Here is a 16,461-nt window from a genome sequence, read left to right as displayed (position 1 = left end):
ACCGCTTTTCAAAGAGAGAGAGAGAGAGAGAGAGAGAAGAGAAGAGAAGAGAAGAGAAGAGATAGACACACATGAATATGTTTCCTAAGTCAACTAAGGAAGGGGGCCAAGTCAAGGTTCTCAGGGAGCCACCAATCATGAACTGGTCAGGCTCAGAATCAGTATTGCAGAGTGGCTGTGGACCCTGGGGACCTGGACGGACTACCTGGATGACACTCCCTTTTTGGTAACTTGGCAATTCATAAATACTCTTGTGGCCTGGCGCAGTAGCTCACGCCTGTAATCCTAGCACTCTGGGAGGCCGAGGTAGACGGATCGCTCGAGGTCAGGAGTTTGAAACCAGCCCGAGCAAGAGCGAGACCTCATCTCTACTATAAATAGAAAGAAATTAATTGGCCGACTAAAAGATATATAGTAAAAATTAGCTGGACATGGTGGTGCATGCCTGTCATCAATCCCAGCTACTAGGGAGGCTGAGGAAGAAGAATTGCTTGAGATCAGGAGTTTGAGGTTGCTGTGAGCTAGACTGACGCCACGGCACTCTAGCTGGGGCAACAGAGTGAGACTCTGTCTCAGAAATCAATCATTCAATCAATCAATCAATCCCCTTGTGCCTCAGCCTCTTCATCTGGAAATGGAAAAAAAAAAATAACACCACAGGGATATTGTGCAGAGTGAAAAAGCAAATGCAGGCAAAGCACACGTGTGGCAAACCTGAAGCCTTCAGTCGTGGTTACAGTAATTGTTATGGGATCATCTTCCTATGTTCTTTTAAAGATTGCTAGAACCTTCCAGAAGATGAGAATAGGCTCCTCCTGAGCAAGTCTCGGCTATAAAGTCTCAGGCACGTTGAGCATGTGGCACTGAAGGCGGTATAATAAACCTGATCCCATCCTGGAATATTATGTTCCTGTAGGACCCAAAATCATAGAAGGTATGAGAAATCCTACCTTGTATCAGTTTCACAAAAACCCCTATGATTGGGTACTCACACGTGCGCATGCGCGGGCGGACACACACACACACACACACACACACACACACACACAGCCCAAACTTTTTTTATTTTATTTATTTTATTTTATTTTATTTTATTTTTTTTTTTTTTTGAGACAGAGTCTCGCTTTGTTGCCCAGGCGTCAGCCTGCCTGGCTCACAGCAACCTCAATCTCCGGGGCTCAGCGATCCTACTGCCTCAGCCTCCCGAGTAGCTGGGACTACAGGCATGCGCCACCATGCCCGGCTAATTTTTTGTATATATATTTTTAGTTGGTCAATTAATTTATTTCTATTTTTGGTAGAGACGGGGTCTCGCTCAGGCTGGTTTCGAACTCCTGACCTTGAGCAATCCGCCCGCCTCGGCCTCCCAAAGTGCTAGGATTACAGGCGTGAGCCACCACGCCCGGCTTTATTTTTATTTTTTGAGACAGTCTGGCTCTGTTGCCTTGGCTAGAGTGCCGTGGCGTCAGCCTACCTCACAGCAACCTCTAACTCCTGGGCTCCAGTGACCCTCCTGCCTCAGCCTCCTGACTAGCTGGGACTACAGGCATCTGCCACCATGCCCAGCTAATTATATATATATATATATATATATTTTTTTTTTTTTCCTTAGTTGTCCAGATACTTTCTTTCTATTTTTAGTAGAGACAGGGTCTCACTCTTGCTCAGGCTGGTGTTGAACTCCTGATCTTGAGGGGCCCTCACACCTCAGGCTCCCAGAGTGCTAGGATTACAGGCCTGAACCACCGCCCCGGACCAGCCAAAACGTTGTTTTGAGCCTCACACAACACACTAACCAAGGAACCCACCGCCATGATGCTTCTTAGGGATCTATTTGGGCCCGGGTTACTTGTGACTCTCACTCAGCCTGCCTCCTTGTGTGTCCGAGGAGAACGGTGTTTGTCACAATGATCTTCACCCTACCGGATGCTTCTGGTAAAATTGACAGGAAATCTTAAGTGTGAGAGCACCGGCTAGACAGAAAATACATATTCCCGCTCCATTGTTCTTCCTCCTGCTTTCTATCTGAATCTCTGAGCTTGCTTTCATTCACTTCAGATTTGCCAGGGTCTCCGGTTACCTCCTCTCCCACCTGTGTCGCACTGGGTCTGATGGGAAGGAAAAAAGGAAAAAAACATATGGAAAGAAAGCGGAACAACATCGGTTTCTGAAGACGCCGATCAAACATTGCCCACGAGCCGGCATTCCCTGTGCCAGTAAAGCGGAGAGGGCCGGCCGTCCTGAGGATGTGAGGGGCCCGGACAACATTGGACGGTCACCCCTAAAGTGTACAAAGCACACAGACGATGGCACGTGTGATTTCACTAAAGAGAACAATCAGTGACCTCTTTGCCCAGTTTGGCCTTAGCATACGAAAGGGAGGCAGAGGTGGAACAGGATGCTCGATTTTTTTACTCTGGAAACAGATGCTGGGCACTGAACTGACAACACCGGAATTTCTTACCCTCTTGGATATTCACACAGGCTCAGGGGAGGCCAAAATATAAAAACACAAAAAGGGATACTGAGCCTATAAGGTATGCCTAACACTCGGATTTTACGTTCTCTTGCCTTTTCACACCTGAGTAACACGCAATAGCAAAGGATGGACACAGGCTTCCAAAAGGTTTGTCTGGGGCCCCTTTCCTTTCTTAACCTTAGGAGACCTTAATTATTTGTGCCCTGAATCTGATGTTCACATTATCCTCGTGGCCAAAGCGTTTGCGTGGCACGTGATAGGGAAAGAAGAGCACACCACCCGAATAGATGAGAAGGAATGGCAGTACTGCTGAAATTCCGAGGAGCACCTATTGGAATCCCAATTAGTCCCTAGGATGAGTTCAAAGAACAGATCTAAATTTCTGACGCTATGACCCCAAAAGACATTAGATGGGAAAAAAAAAAAAGAATGAAAAACAAAAACAAGAACTCCATCATCCTAGCACTTTGGGAAGCCTGGGTGAGAGGATCGCTGGAGGCCAGGAGTTTGAGGTGGCAGTGAGCTATGATGATGCCACTGCCCTTTAGCCTGGGAACCAGAGTGAGAGCCTGCCAAAAGAAGAGAAAAGAAAAGAAAAAGGGGGGGGGGCAGAGAGAGAGATCAATCTATCCATTGCATTTCCTACCCTTTAGGTGACTGGGCCTCAGCAGGGCGATGTGAATTGACAAAGTTCGCGTTGCTAACAAATAAAACGGTGGGGTTCAAACTCTCAGTTTTCCCAATGAAGCATATCCCCCTACCCACCATACTGTGCCACCTCTGAGAGTATATACCCCACAGAGGAGAGCCGTGGAGGCCGTGCTTGGATAGACAGAGCCAACGGGTGGAGATCCTGGAGTCTGTGCTTTGCAGTCAGTCAGTGTAGAGGCACATGGAGCCATTCAAACTGCTTGTGAGGAAAAATACCACGTCCTAGGGAAACAGAGACATCTGCTATGGCCAGGTAAAATTTAGGAAAAGAGGCCGGGCGCGGTGGCTCACGCCTGTAATCCTAGCTCTCTGGGAGGCCGAGGCGGGCGGATTGCTCGAGGTCAGGAGTTCGAAACCAGCCTGAGCAAGAGCGAGACCCCGTCTCTACTATAAATAGAAAGAAACTAATTGGCCAACTAATATATATAGAAAAAATTAGCCGGGCATGGTGGCGCATGCCTGTAGTCCCAGCTACTTGGGAGGCTGAGACAGAAGGATCGCTTGAGCCCAGGAGTTTGAGGTTGCTGTGAGCTAGGCTGACGCCACGGCACTCACTCTAGCCTGGGCAACAAAGTGAGACTCTGTCTCAAAAAAAAGAAAAGGAAAAAAAAAATTTAGGAAAAGAAATAAAACGTCTCCTCCTCTGGCAGTGCTTTCTGGTCAGATACCGACCCCTTCGATTCACAGATTCAGATACATCCTTTAATGTAAGCGTGGTCGACAAGTCACTCTTTGCAACTTTCCCAAGTTCCTGGGATATACCCTACTTAGGAAGATGATCGCTTCTGAGAAGGCACCAGCCCTACAGAACTACACAAACATGACAGGAACCCACTCCTCTCCGTTGTGGAAGACAAGATCAGCTTTTATGAAACCCACTAACCCCACACAAGAAGTAAAATAGGACCATACTGATAGATGCAATTTTAATCTTAGAGCAGCATGCGTGGTACTCCTTGTCGTCTTAGATACTGTCAACAGAAAGCATTCGGTGGATAAACAATCTTCAGCAGCTTTTCTGCGGAGATGAACCAACGTGTGTGTGTGTGTGTGTGTGTGTGTGTGTGTGTGTGTGTGTGTGAGGAGATGATAAATAATGAGGATTGAGGACCAGATAAATGACCAAAAAACCCACTTCGTGGTTCCTCAATACAATCATTCATTTAAAAGGCATACTCGTACACCTAGGTGGAAAGTGCAAGCAGCTCAAAAAATAATAATAATAATAATAATTGCTGTGAGCCCCGGTTATGATATGGCAATAAGCGCTAGCCCTCGGAAGGTGTAAACCATATTCACTGTGGCTTACACCAATTTGGGATGTACAAAGATAAGCTTGAGCACCACCACCATCCAAAAATATGAACACCTAGCTAGCGATCCGGATCAGATGTAATAGAAAACAAAAAGCTCCCGCAGACACAAGAATGTGAGAACCCCAAAACACTGCAAAATAATTGAAAGACTTTTATTGTGAGCCCAATGTCCGAGACCATGGCCCAGAGAGCTACACCCAAGAAGCCCTGCGCAAGTGGTCCCATTGTGGTGGGGCGGGTCACAGTTTAGGGAGACAGGAATGACATGGGAAATCACAGATCGATGTATGGAAGGGACATATTAGTCTGACCTGAAAAGGCAGGACATCTGGAAGTGGGGGGAGGGGGAGGCCAGGGTGCCCGGTGTACAGGTTTACAGCTGGGTTGAAAGATTCTTTGATTTGCAATTGATGAAAGAAATGAACTTCTGCCTAAAGGCTTGGAATGTTTTCAGTTAAGATAAGGATGTTTGCTAATCACAGGCCAGCTACCGGACATTTACCCAAAACTCCAGTGCTCTGTAGTGAAGCAAACGGTTAAGCTTTGTCTTGCCTGGCCTTAGGCCCCTCAGCCATTCGCTATCTCATTGTTACAAAAAATGACTCCATCTGGGAGGGGCGTCTGACTTCCCCTGTCCTTGTGGCCCACAGCTCAGGTTTAAAGGTTTTCTGGGGTTCCCTGGGCCAATTAGGGGATGGGGGTCCATTCAGTCCGCTGGTGGTGGGGGCCGGGGAGCGGCTTAAGATTTTATTTGAGTTCGTAGACTCCAGAAATGGTGTTTCCCCAGGAAAGAAATAACGGAGTTCGTGACAAGCTCTTTTCATTCAGTTGGTCTGGGCCCCGAAGTCGTCTTCCCATCGCCACCCCTCCCCTCCCTTGCCCTCCCCTGGGGCCAGAGCCAGGGCGGAAAGGCCCGAGAGGAGAGGCGCGCGGGGGAGGTGCCACTCAGGCTCCTCCGGGCCCCACGGTAACCCTGCCGCTGCGACCGACCGCTTCGCCCGAGGAGGAGGCGGTGCCCAGGAAGTCGCGCTTCTGCCCCTGGGGTTTGCTGGCAGGCCGGGGGCAGGGTAGGAGCTCCGGGCCGAGAGGAAACCCCTAGCCTGGCCGCCCAGGTGGACCCGCCCCGGTGGAGCCCTTCCCCCACCCCTCCTCTCCCCACCTCCTTCCTCCCTTCACCCGCACGCGGCCCCGCCCCCGCACCGCGCTGACTGCGCGTGGGCGCTCGCCCTCAGCCAGCCGCCCGGGGCTTCTCTCGGCAGAGCCGCTCCGCTTTCAGCTGCGCCCCCGCCCTGCCCCGGGGGCTGCCTGCCCCTTTCAAGCCTGGGCCAGGGCCGGGGCACAGCGCATGGGGGAGGGGAGGGAGTGTGGGTCGGCCCCTTGAGACGTGTGTGTGTGTGTGTGTGTGTGTGTGTGTGTGTGTGTGTGTGTGTGCGCGCGCGCGCGTGTGGTGTGGTGGGGGCTAAATAGGTCAGTCGGTCTCCTATCTCAGGAAAACCCCCAAGCCCTTGTAGAACTGCCACCGCCCGCCGCTACCCGTGGGGGCTGGGACCTCACTTTGTGTCCTCCTCCTGGCCCAGTCCAAGGGTGCTGGGCTGCTAAACAGATCCCCCCCGCCCCCCCCCCCTCGTGGGAGAAAGGCAGAAAGGGCCCAGGCCTGACTGGCACTGGGTTGGACCCAACTTATGGACTTGTTAAAAATTTGTGATTGGATTTTGGATTAGAAGTTCATTTAGGTAATTTCACTAATGAATGTGCAGTAAAGAGTTTCATAATATATCTGTGAGGGTAGCAACCGAAAGAGAATCTGAAAGCCGACGAAATAGGAGAGGAAAGGTATATGAAGCTTCCTCACCACCTGAAGCCAACATTACAATCCAAGTCTTTCCAGAAATGGCAAAAACAGACAGACAGACAGACAAACAAACCAATGATAATGATAGTACTCTGCATAAGAGTCTGCTCATTATAGAAAGTACCCAGAGAAGGTTCACCTGCGTGTGATGAGTGGCATTCAGAAAAATGAGGCCTGTCGTGCAGGTCTGGGTGTGACTCCATATCCCCAGACATCCAGTGCCACCGGCAACATCTCTACATCTAACCCATATAACCTCAGAAGCAACAGGACACATTCTGGTCCCATACTCCCCTCGATGACATGACATTATTCTTGAATCCTCTCCTGTCTCAGACTCTCAAAGTTTCCTCCAGTGTGTTCACACAGATCAGACCTTTGGTCTGAGACCTCAGAGTTTCTATTCTTGGCCAGGCCACACGCTTGTACTTTGAGTGATCATTTAACTGACCCCTGTGGACCAGGGACAGCACTCATGCTTCCAAGGCAAAAGCCCAGAGGAAAAGCCACATATGACCCCCCTCCCCCTTTACATCTAGATAACCAAGACCAGGATTGTCTTAGCGCCAATGACTACTTGGAGACCAAAGGACGTTCACGAGGGACTGAGGAGGTGAGGAGGCGTGCCATCTGAACCTCAGAGAGAGAGAGAAAGAGAGAGAGAGAGAGAGAGAGAGAGAGAGAGAGAGAGAGGCTCAAGGCAGTGACCACAACCAGAGTCCTCACAGATATTTATTGAAGTATGATAATAGGGGAGGAGACAGGAATGAAGAAATAGGAGGAAGTTACTGAGAGGTTAATAATGCAAAGAAGGAACATAGGAGGTACAAGGTGTAGTTTCCTTCTGCTAGGAGACTTTTGCTGCTAATTGCGACCACATCTGTTGCTGTTTTCAGCAGGTGCTGTATGCAGTGCTGACATCCAAGATGCCCTGACGGCTTTTGCCTCAAGGGGTCTGACCCATAGTTTCCTACATAGAATCGACTTAAAACCATTCATGGTTATCATTGTATCTGACTGCACTCCCTATGAGTCGATATCCTTACTGGAGAAGGCAACAGTAAGAGGCACTGCACCTGGCCCCTTTGTCTTAATTTTTAATTATTAGGGTGCCTAATATTTGTATAGTTTTCAGGTGAGTGACAGGGTCTGTCTCCCTCTATCGAACAGGGTACACTGCATCCTTGGTCACTGCAACCTCAAACACCTGGGCTCCATCGATCCTCCTGCCTCAGCCTCACGAGTCGCTGGGACTACAGGCGTGTGCCACCATACTTGCTTCATGCTGCTTCTTCTCTCTCTCTCTCTCTCTCTCTCTGTCTCTCATTATTTTATTTGATTTTATTTTAGGCTGGTCAAGTGGAGCAGTGGGAGTGGAGAAGGAACCAAGGGATCTGTAACTGGTTCTCATCAATTAGTTGTAAACACCACTGCACTCAGAGCAATCTTTCTTCTTTCTTTCTTTCTTTCTTTTCTTTCTTTCTTTCTTTCTTTCTTTCTTTCTTTCTTTCTTTCTTTCTTTCTTTCTTTCTTTCTTTCTTTGTCTCAAAATATTGATCAGGAACTTCTCCAGCTCCTGAACTTGGGTGATCCCTGTGCATCGGTCTCCCAATGTGCTAGGACACAGGAGTGAAGCACCGCACCCGGCCTCATAGTGTTCTAGGATAACCCTCATAATCTTTATAGGGTACACGTGATGTTTTGTGATACAGGCATATAATGTGAATTAATCGACTCAGGGTAATAGGGGGAATCCATCACCTCAGGCAGCTAACATTTCTTTGTGTCGGGAACATTCTGATTCCAGTCTTTGGAGTTGTTTCACATTATACCCTACCTGACTGATGGTTCATTCGAGTCACTTTTTTTTTTTTTTTTTTTTGAGACAGAGTCTCCCTTTGTTGCCCAGGCTAGAGTGAGTGCCGTGGCGTCAGCCTGGCTCACAGCAACCTCAATCTCCGGGGCTCAGTGATCCTACTGCCTCAGCCTCCCGAGTAGCTGGGACTACAGGCATGTGCCACCATGCCCGGCTAATTTTTTGTATATATATTTTTAGTTGGTCAATTAATTTATTTCTATTTTTGGTAGAGACGGGGTCTCGCTCAGGCCGGTTTCGAACTCCTGACCTTGAGCAATCCGCCCGCCTCGGCCTCCCAAAGTGCTAGGATTACAGGCGTGAGCCACCACGCCCGGCCCGAGTCACTTTTTTTGATTTCTGTTTTGTTTTGTTTTTGAGTCAGAGTCTCAATCTGTTGCCTGGACTAGAGTGCTGTGGCATCAACCTAGCTTCCCAAAAGGTTCTTGTGTTTTTGCATGTTTCTGTCTGATGACGTGAAAGAAGGAATGGAGACAGAAATCAGTGATGGTTCTATGACATTGGGGAGCGTATTGAACAACGCAGACGGTGCACTTAAAAATTGTTAAGGCGGTCGGTTTTATGAAATATCTGTTTTCATTGCAGCTTAAAAACCATTGACGATGCCACAAATAAACACACCGGTATATAAAGATCCATGAGCTAAAATGTTCCTCGGGGCCATAGGTGTTGTGGCAAAATAACTGGCCATGAACTCCAAATGTCCAACCGGTGGTTAATGGCTAACTAGATGATGGGCCAGCTAGACTATGAGAGAGAGAGAGAGAGAGAGAGAGAGAGAGAGAGAGAGAGAGAGAGACAGAGGGAGGGAGGGAGGGAGGGGGAGAGAGAGAGAGAGAGAGAGAGAGAGAGAGAACACATGTGCCCCAGGCACTGGCTATTCTCCTCCACCCCCACCCTTCTTAACCTTAGGAGACCTTAATTATTTGTGCCCTGATTCTGATGTTCAAATTATCCTTGTGGCCAAAGCGTTTGCATGGCATGTGATAAGGAAAGAAGAGTACACCACCCGAATAGATGAGAAGGAATGGCAGTACTGTTGAAATTCCGAGTAGCACCTATGTTTACACGCCGAGAATCCCAATTAGCCCCTAGGATGAGTTCAAAGAACAGATCTAAATTTCTGACGCTATGACCCCAAAAGACATTAGATGAAAAAAAAAAAAATGAAAAACAAAAACAAGAACTCCATCATCCTAGCACTTTGGGAAGCCTGGGTGAGAGGATCGCTGGAGGCCAGGAGTTTGAGGTGGCAGTGAGCTATGATGATGCCACTGCCCTTTAGCCTGGGAACCAGAGTGAGAGCCTGCCAAAAGAAGAGAAAAGAAAAGAAAGAGGAGAGAGAGAGAGAGAGAGAGAGAGAGAGAGAGAGAGAGAGAGAGAGAGAGAGAGAGAGATCCATTGCATTTCCTACCCTTTAGGTGACTGGGCCTCAGCAGGGCGATGTGAATTGACAAAGTTCGCGTTGCTAACAAATAAAACGGTGGGTTTCAAACTCTCAGTTTTCCCAATAAAGCATATCCCCCTACCCACCATACTGTGCCACCTCTGAGAGTATATACCCCACAGAGGAGAGCCGTGGAGGCCGTGCTTGGATAGACAGAGCCAACGGGTGGAGATCCTGGAGTCTGTGCTTTGCAGTCAGTCAGTGTAGAGGCACATGGAGCCAAACTGCTTGTGAGGAAAAATACCACATCCTAGGGAAACAGAGACATCTGCTATGGCCAGGTAAAATTTAGGAAAAGAAATAAAACGTCTCCTCCTCTGGCAGTGCTTTCTGGTCAGATACTGACCCCTTTGAGTCACAGATTCAGATACATCCTTTAATGTAAGGGTGGTCGACAAGTCACTCTTTGCAAGTTTCCCAAGTTCCTGGGATATACCCTACTTAGGAAGATGATCGCTTCTGGGAAAGGACCAGCCCTACAGAACTACACAAACACGACAGAAACCCACTCCTCTCCGTTGTGGAAGTCAAGATCAGCTTTTATGAAACCCACTAACCCCACACAAGAAGTAAAATAGGACCATACTGATAGATGCAATTTTAATCTTAGAGCAGAATGCGTGGTACTCCTTGTCGTCTTAGATACTGTCAACAGAAAGCATTCGGTGGATAAACAATCTCTAGCAGCTTTTCTGCAGAGATGAACCAACCTGTGTGTGTGTGTGGGGGGGGAGATGATAAAAAATGAGGATTGAGGACCAGATAATTGACTGAAAAAAAAATACTTCCTGTTTCCTCAATACAAGCATTCATTTCAAGGGTATACCTGTATACCTAGGTGGAAAATGGAAGCAAGCTTTACAAAAAAAAAAAAAAAAAATCGCTGTGAGCCCCGTCAGAGGGTCCCTTCTTGTCTGGCTGACACTGGCAGCGGTAGTTAGGTGTCACCTAGTTGCCACTTTGATCAGACATGGGGATGGGTAAAGTCAGGTGATGTTGGGAGCTTAAGAGTGGACCCCACCCCCACCCCAGGTGTGGAGGTCAGCTTTGGAATCTGCTGCGGTGTAGAACACGGTTCTTCCTGGGCCCGCCAGCCCCGAGGCGGCTCTAGCCTCCAGCGGGTCTCCGTCCACCCCACCCACCCTGTTGTCCGCGGGAGGTGCCCCTCCTCCTGCTCCCTCCCTGCCTCCCCTCCCCCACTGTAGGCCTCTGCCCCGGTTTTTTTTTTTTTTTTTTTTCTTTTCCTTGTTTCTGTTTTATCTTGGTTTTTTTTTTTTTTGGTTTGTTTTTTTTTTAGGTTTATGGAATATCGTTTAAAAATTTAAATCACAGCCGGGTGCGGTGGTTCACGCCTGTAATCCTAGCTCTCTGGGAGGCCGAGGCGGGCGGATTGCTCGAGGTCGGGAGTTCGAAACCAGCCTGAGCAAGAGCGAGACCCCGTCTCTATTATAAATACAAATAAATTAATTGGCCAACTAATATATATAGAAAAAATTAGCCGGGCATGGTGGCGCATGCCTGTAGTCCCAGCTACTTGGGGAGGCTGAGGCAGGAGGATCGCTTGAGCCCAGGAGTTTGAGGTTGCTGTGAGCGAGGCTGACGCCATGGCACTCACTCTAGCCTGGACAACAAAGCGAGACTCTGTCTCAAAAAAAAAAAAAAATTTAAATCACAGAATGAATTCTAGAACAACTTGTGGCCTTTTATCATAGGCCGAGAACAATGTATTTACTCTTCCTGTGAATTTTCCTGTCCTGGAAGAAATGCAAAGTTGATCGTGACGGTTCCAAACCATCTTCCAGTTTCCCTGAGTCAGAAACACGGTGAACGCGGTGTATTCGACCGTGTCTCTGTGTGCGTGCACGTGGGTGTCTGTACTTATTCCTTTTCGGCAAAGAGCTCTTTGGTCTTATAGAGTCGGCCTTCCTTGGTCATGGACTGAGGCTGAACGGACTTAGCGATCGGATTTAAGGGACTTGACTACAGTAACCCGGGTCGGGGAAATTTTATTGATTCGAAAGTATACATTTCTAAATGAATAGAGTGAGTGACACATTCCCGCGGGGCCTCTGTCAGTGGATAGGTGTCCGGGACGGTCCTCCTGCAGCTTGTTGTGGTAGCTCAACATTGACTAGAGGAAAATCATTCATTTCCCTAATGATCGTAGATGAGTCTGCTGAATTTTTTATGATGTCGTGGAAACATATAAAACACCCTTCGTACTTAACATAGCCGACCGCAAAGTTTCTCCCAGGCACACACTATTTAACATCATGAGTTTCCCAGTGTAATAGAGGGAATGTTCTAGGGAGAGGAAAAAAATAAAATAAAGGACAGAAAGATTTTGTGTCCTTTTAAAACTTCCCCCCCACCCCCTGATTTTGGAAACTTGTAGTCTGGCCTCTATCCCCAAGAGGAGTTAAATCTTTTCTTAAAACTCCTGAGCGGTCCCCAGCCCCACAGGCCTTGTTTTTGGCCGAGCTGAGACCAGTGAAATGATTAACCACAATAATGGCTAAAGCGGACTGGATTTTATGATTCTTGGGTTTTCTGATTCTAAGATAGGAAGGCTTTCTCATCTATCATCTCTGCCCCCCTTCTTTGTCTCTCTTCTTCCTGCTGCCCTTTCTTTATTCTTCCTACCCTCCTTCTTTCTTTCTCATTCTCTCCTTTCTCTCTCTTTTCTGCTTTCCTTCCTTCCTTCCTTCCTTCCTTCCTTCCTTCCTTCCTTCCTTCCTTCCTTCCTTCTTTCTCTCTGTGTCATTCTCTGCTTTCTCTCTCTGTCTCTCCTTTCTTCTTTCCATCTCTCCTTAGTTTTCCTTCTTTCTCTCTTTTCACTTCCTTCCTTTTCCTTTTTTTCTTTCTCTCCTTCCTTCTCCTCATTCTGTTTCTCTCTTCCTGTCTTCTCTTTCCTCCTGTCTTTCTTATCTCTTTTCTGTGTCTCTTTTTTCTGTCTTTTCTTTTTTTTTTTTTTTTTTGAGACAGAGTCTCACTTTGTTGCCCAGGCTAGAGTGAGTGCCGTGGCGTCAGCCTAGCTCACAGCAACCTCAAACTCCTGGGCTCGAGTGATCCTTCTGCCTCAGCCTCCCGGGTAGCTGGGACTACAGGCATGCGCCACCATGCCCGGCTAATTTTTTTATATATATATCAGTTGGCCAATTAATTTCTTTCTATTTATAGTAGAGACGGGGTCTCGCTCTTGCTCAGGCTGGTTTTGAACTCCTGACCTTGAGCAATCCGCCCGCCTCGGCCTCCCAAGAGCTAGGATTACAGGCGTGAGCCACAGCGCCCGGCCTTGTCTTTTCTTATTTACTGTTATCTTCTTTCTGACTTTCCCTCTCTATCTCTTTTCTCTCTCTCTCTCTCTCTCTCTCTCTCTCTCTCTCTCTCTCTCTCTCTGCTGTGTTGTGGCCAATGCAGAGATGGGTTTGGTGGACGATTTCTGTGCTTGGGTCGACCCATCCTTTCTTTGACCCGAGTACTACCCAGGCAGGAGCCTGCTTAGCTTCCCAGATCAGATGACATTGGGCGCGTTTGGGGTGGTGTGGCCGTAGAGTGACCCGTCGTTTCTCGATACCTTTTATTATTATTTTTTGCTTTTTTTTTAATTTTAATTTTAATTTTTATTTTTCTGGGGGCCCCCTCTCTGGGGCCCCAAGAGAGGGGGGCCCCAGAAGTCGCCCCTATTATTATTTTTTGTACTTCACTGCTCTGGCTAGAACTTCCAGAAGAATAATGTGGACTAGAAGTGGATAGAGCGGCCCTGACATCCGATCTTTCAAAATCGAGTGTGATGTTAGCGGTGGGCTTTCGACGTATGGCCTTTATCGTGTTGAGGAAGTTTCCTCGTGTTCCTAGTTAACTGAGTGTTTATATCACGAAGGGATGCTGAATTGTGCTCGATGTTTTTTCTGCCTGTATTGATATGATCGTGCTGTTTTCTTCCTTTATGTTATCATCCCGGTGTATTATTTTGACTGATTTTCTTTCTTTTTTTTTTTTTGTGAGACAGAGTCTCGCTTTGTTGCCCAGGCTAGAGTGAGTGCCGTGGCGTCAGCCTAGCTCACAGCAACCTCAAACTCCTGGGCTCAAGCGATCCTCCTGCCTCAGCCTCCCAAGTAGCTGGGACTACAGGCATTCGCCACCATGCCCGGCTAATTTTTTGTATATATATTAGTTGGCCAATTAATTTCTTTCTATTTATAGTAGAGACGGGGTCTCGCTCTTGCTCAGGCTGGTTTTGAACTCCTGACCTCGAGCAATCCGCCCGCCTCGGCCTCCCAGAGAGCTAGGATTACAGGCGTGAGCCACCGCGCCCGGCTTTGACTGATTTTCTTATGTCGAGCCGAGTTTCCCTTGTGGGATATCGCGTCCGTGGGGAGTAGGGGGACCGCGTGTGATGCCTTCCGGGGCCCTTCCGGACTCTGAAACGATGGTCTCCCGAGGGGTTGCCCCGTGGTTTTCGAGGACACGTCTGGTGGCCGGCGCCGGTCGTGTTCGGGCTCCCTCTGGCGGCCGCTTTTATACGAGGCTCCCGTCCTCCGAAGCTCCGGCGCGGCGGGCAAAGGAGGAGAAGGTCGGCGACGTGGCCGGGGCTGAGTTCCGGGAGGCGGGCAGCCTTCCCGGGTCCTTGCGGTTCGCGCCTGTGCGCCGGCCGGGAGGTCTGTGAGCCGGAGCTTGGGCCGGCAGGTCTATGAGGGGAGGTGGCTGGTGTTGCGTTTCCCGGCTCGGCCGCCCGGGCGGGTCGTGGGGCTGCCCGGGCGGGTCGACCAGCACGCCGCCGCGTCTTTGTCGACCCGACCCACCCCGAGGGGACCGTGGGGGCGGACGGGAGAGGGGTTTGTCCGGCGACCGGCCGGCCGCCGTCCCGTGCGCGTCCCTCTGCCTCGGCCTCGCTCTCCCTACCCGCTTTCCCGGGGCCGGCACGGGAGACGGGGACGGCCCCGTGAGGGGCACGCGTGGCTGGGGTCCTTGCCGTTGAGCCCCGGTACGTGGTTTCCTCCGATCGTGCTGTTTTCTTCCTTTATGTTATCATCCCGGTGTATTATTTTGACTGATTTTATGTCGAGCCGCGTTTCCCTTGTGGGGACCGGCCGCCGGGTGGTGTGGGTGGCCGGCGAGGGCGACCCCGGCCGGGCCGCGGCCGCTCGTGGGCCCCGGTCGCCCGGTCCGGATGTCTCCTTCCCGGGTCCCCCTGCCGGGGGTGGCCGGCGAGGGCGACCCCGGCCGGGCCTCGGCCGCTCGTGAGGCCCGGCCGTCCCGTCCCGATGTCTTCTCGAGTCCCCCGCGTTGGGGCCGGAGATCGGCCCCCGGGCGGCCGGCGAGGGCGTCCCCGGACGGCGCCCGACCCTCTGCGCCACGGGGGCCCTCGGGGTCGACCAGATGTCCGTAAGTGCCCCGTGTCTGTCGGCACTGGGGACGTGTTGGGGACGGGTGGCCGCGTCTGGGTTCGTGGGGTCGGGCGTGGTCGAGCGGCTCTTCCCCGGCCCCCGCGCGGTGTTTTCCATCGCCTCGGATCGTCATCTTCGGCCTGCAGGTTAGTGCTGACACGCTGTCCTTTGGCGACTAGCGTCGAGGGAGTCGGGCCTCCAACGCGGCGAAAGGGCTCTGGGTTGCCGGGGATTTGGCGGCACCGCCCGGCCCTGTTCCCCTCGAGCCGGGACCCGCCTGGGCCCGCGCGCCGGCTCTGGGGCGTTGGAGTGTCCCGACGGCGGTGTGCCGCCTCCGGTCCGTCTCCGGACTCTCGAGGGGCACCCGCCCGGGGGCGTTTGCGGCAACCCTCCGCGGAACCGCTGGCTCCGCGCCGCGCGTGTCAGGCGTCCTCGTCCTCGGGTTGTCTGCCGCCCTCCTGGGAGGCGGGGCCGGTGAGGCTGAAGCGGGCCCCTCTGATCGCTGTCCTCGCCGGCCCGGCCGTCCTCCCTGCTGCTCTTTCCCCCCCTCCGTGGGGGGGACCTGATCGATGTGGTGACGTCGCGCTCTCCCGGGCCTTGGACCGCGTGCCAGGCGAGGGACGGACCGCTCTGGTGAGCGGGGACCGCTCTTCTCGTTCTGCTCGCGCGGCGGCTCGCCTCTCCTCCCCCGCCCGCGGGCGTCGGGTGGGAGGGCGGGACCGCAACGGTCGCTCGGCCCGACCTCGCTACCCCGCCCTGTGCCCCCGTGGCCTTGGCGGGGATCGTTGGCTCTGTTGACGCGGCGGGCAGCCCTCGCTCTCTGCCCCTCGTGGCTGTGGCTTTGCGGGCGTCCCTCCCCGTGGCGGGGGGGGTCTGTCCCGCTCGCCCGGTCGCGCGCCTTTTCGGCGCGTGGTTCCCGGGTCTGTGGCCCTCTGTGGTGCTCCTGGAGCGTACCGGGTCGGTCCCCAAAGGTGCCCGAGACCGAGCGGCGGCTGTCGTCCTCGTTCCCGGCGTCCCTCTCTGGTCGCTGCCGCAGTGTGCCGCGTCGTGTCCCCGAGCAGTCCTGAATCGGGGGGTCGAGGCGGTCGAGCCGACGGGCGTCACCCCGTGCCGCGCGGGCGGGCGGGGTGCCGCTCTGTCAGTCCCCACGGCGTGCGTGGTGGACCCGGAAAGGCGAGAGCGGCGCGGTCCGTGCTCTTCTCTCCCCGCTTTTTTTGGGGGAGGGTCGTCGCACCGGGCCGCGTGGGCGAATCGTGGTCGGGGGGACTGTCCCGGCGCCTCGGTGCCGGCCGGTCCCCCCGGTGGTGGCCCCTGCCGTGGCCTCCCTCGGCGAGCCCCCTCTTCCGTTACTGCGGGGGAGGGATTTTTCGCTCGGAGACGAGGCGGCTGG

This window comes from Microcebus murinus, unplaced genomic scaffold (genome assembly GCF_040939455.1).
Source record: "Microcebus murinus isolate Inina unplaced genomic scaffold, M.murinus_Inina_mat1.0 scaf024_hap2_Mmur4.0, whole genome shotgun sequence".
Lineage (NCBI taxonomy): Eukaryota > Metazoa > Chordata > Mammalia > Primates > Cheirogaleidae > Microcebus > Microcebus murinus.
This window is presented reverse-complemented; position numbering follows the sequence as displayed.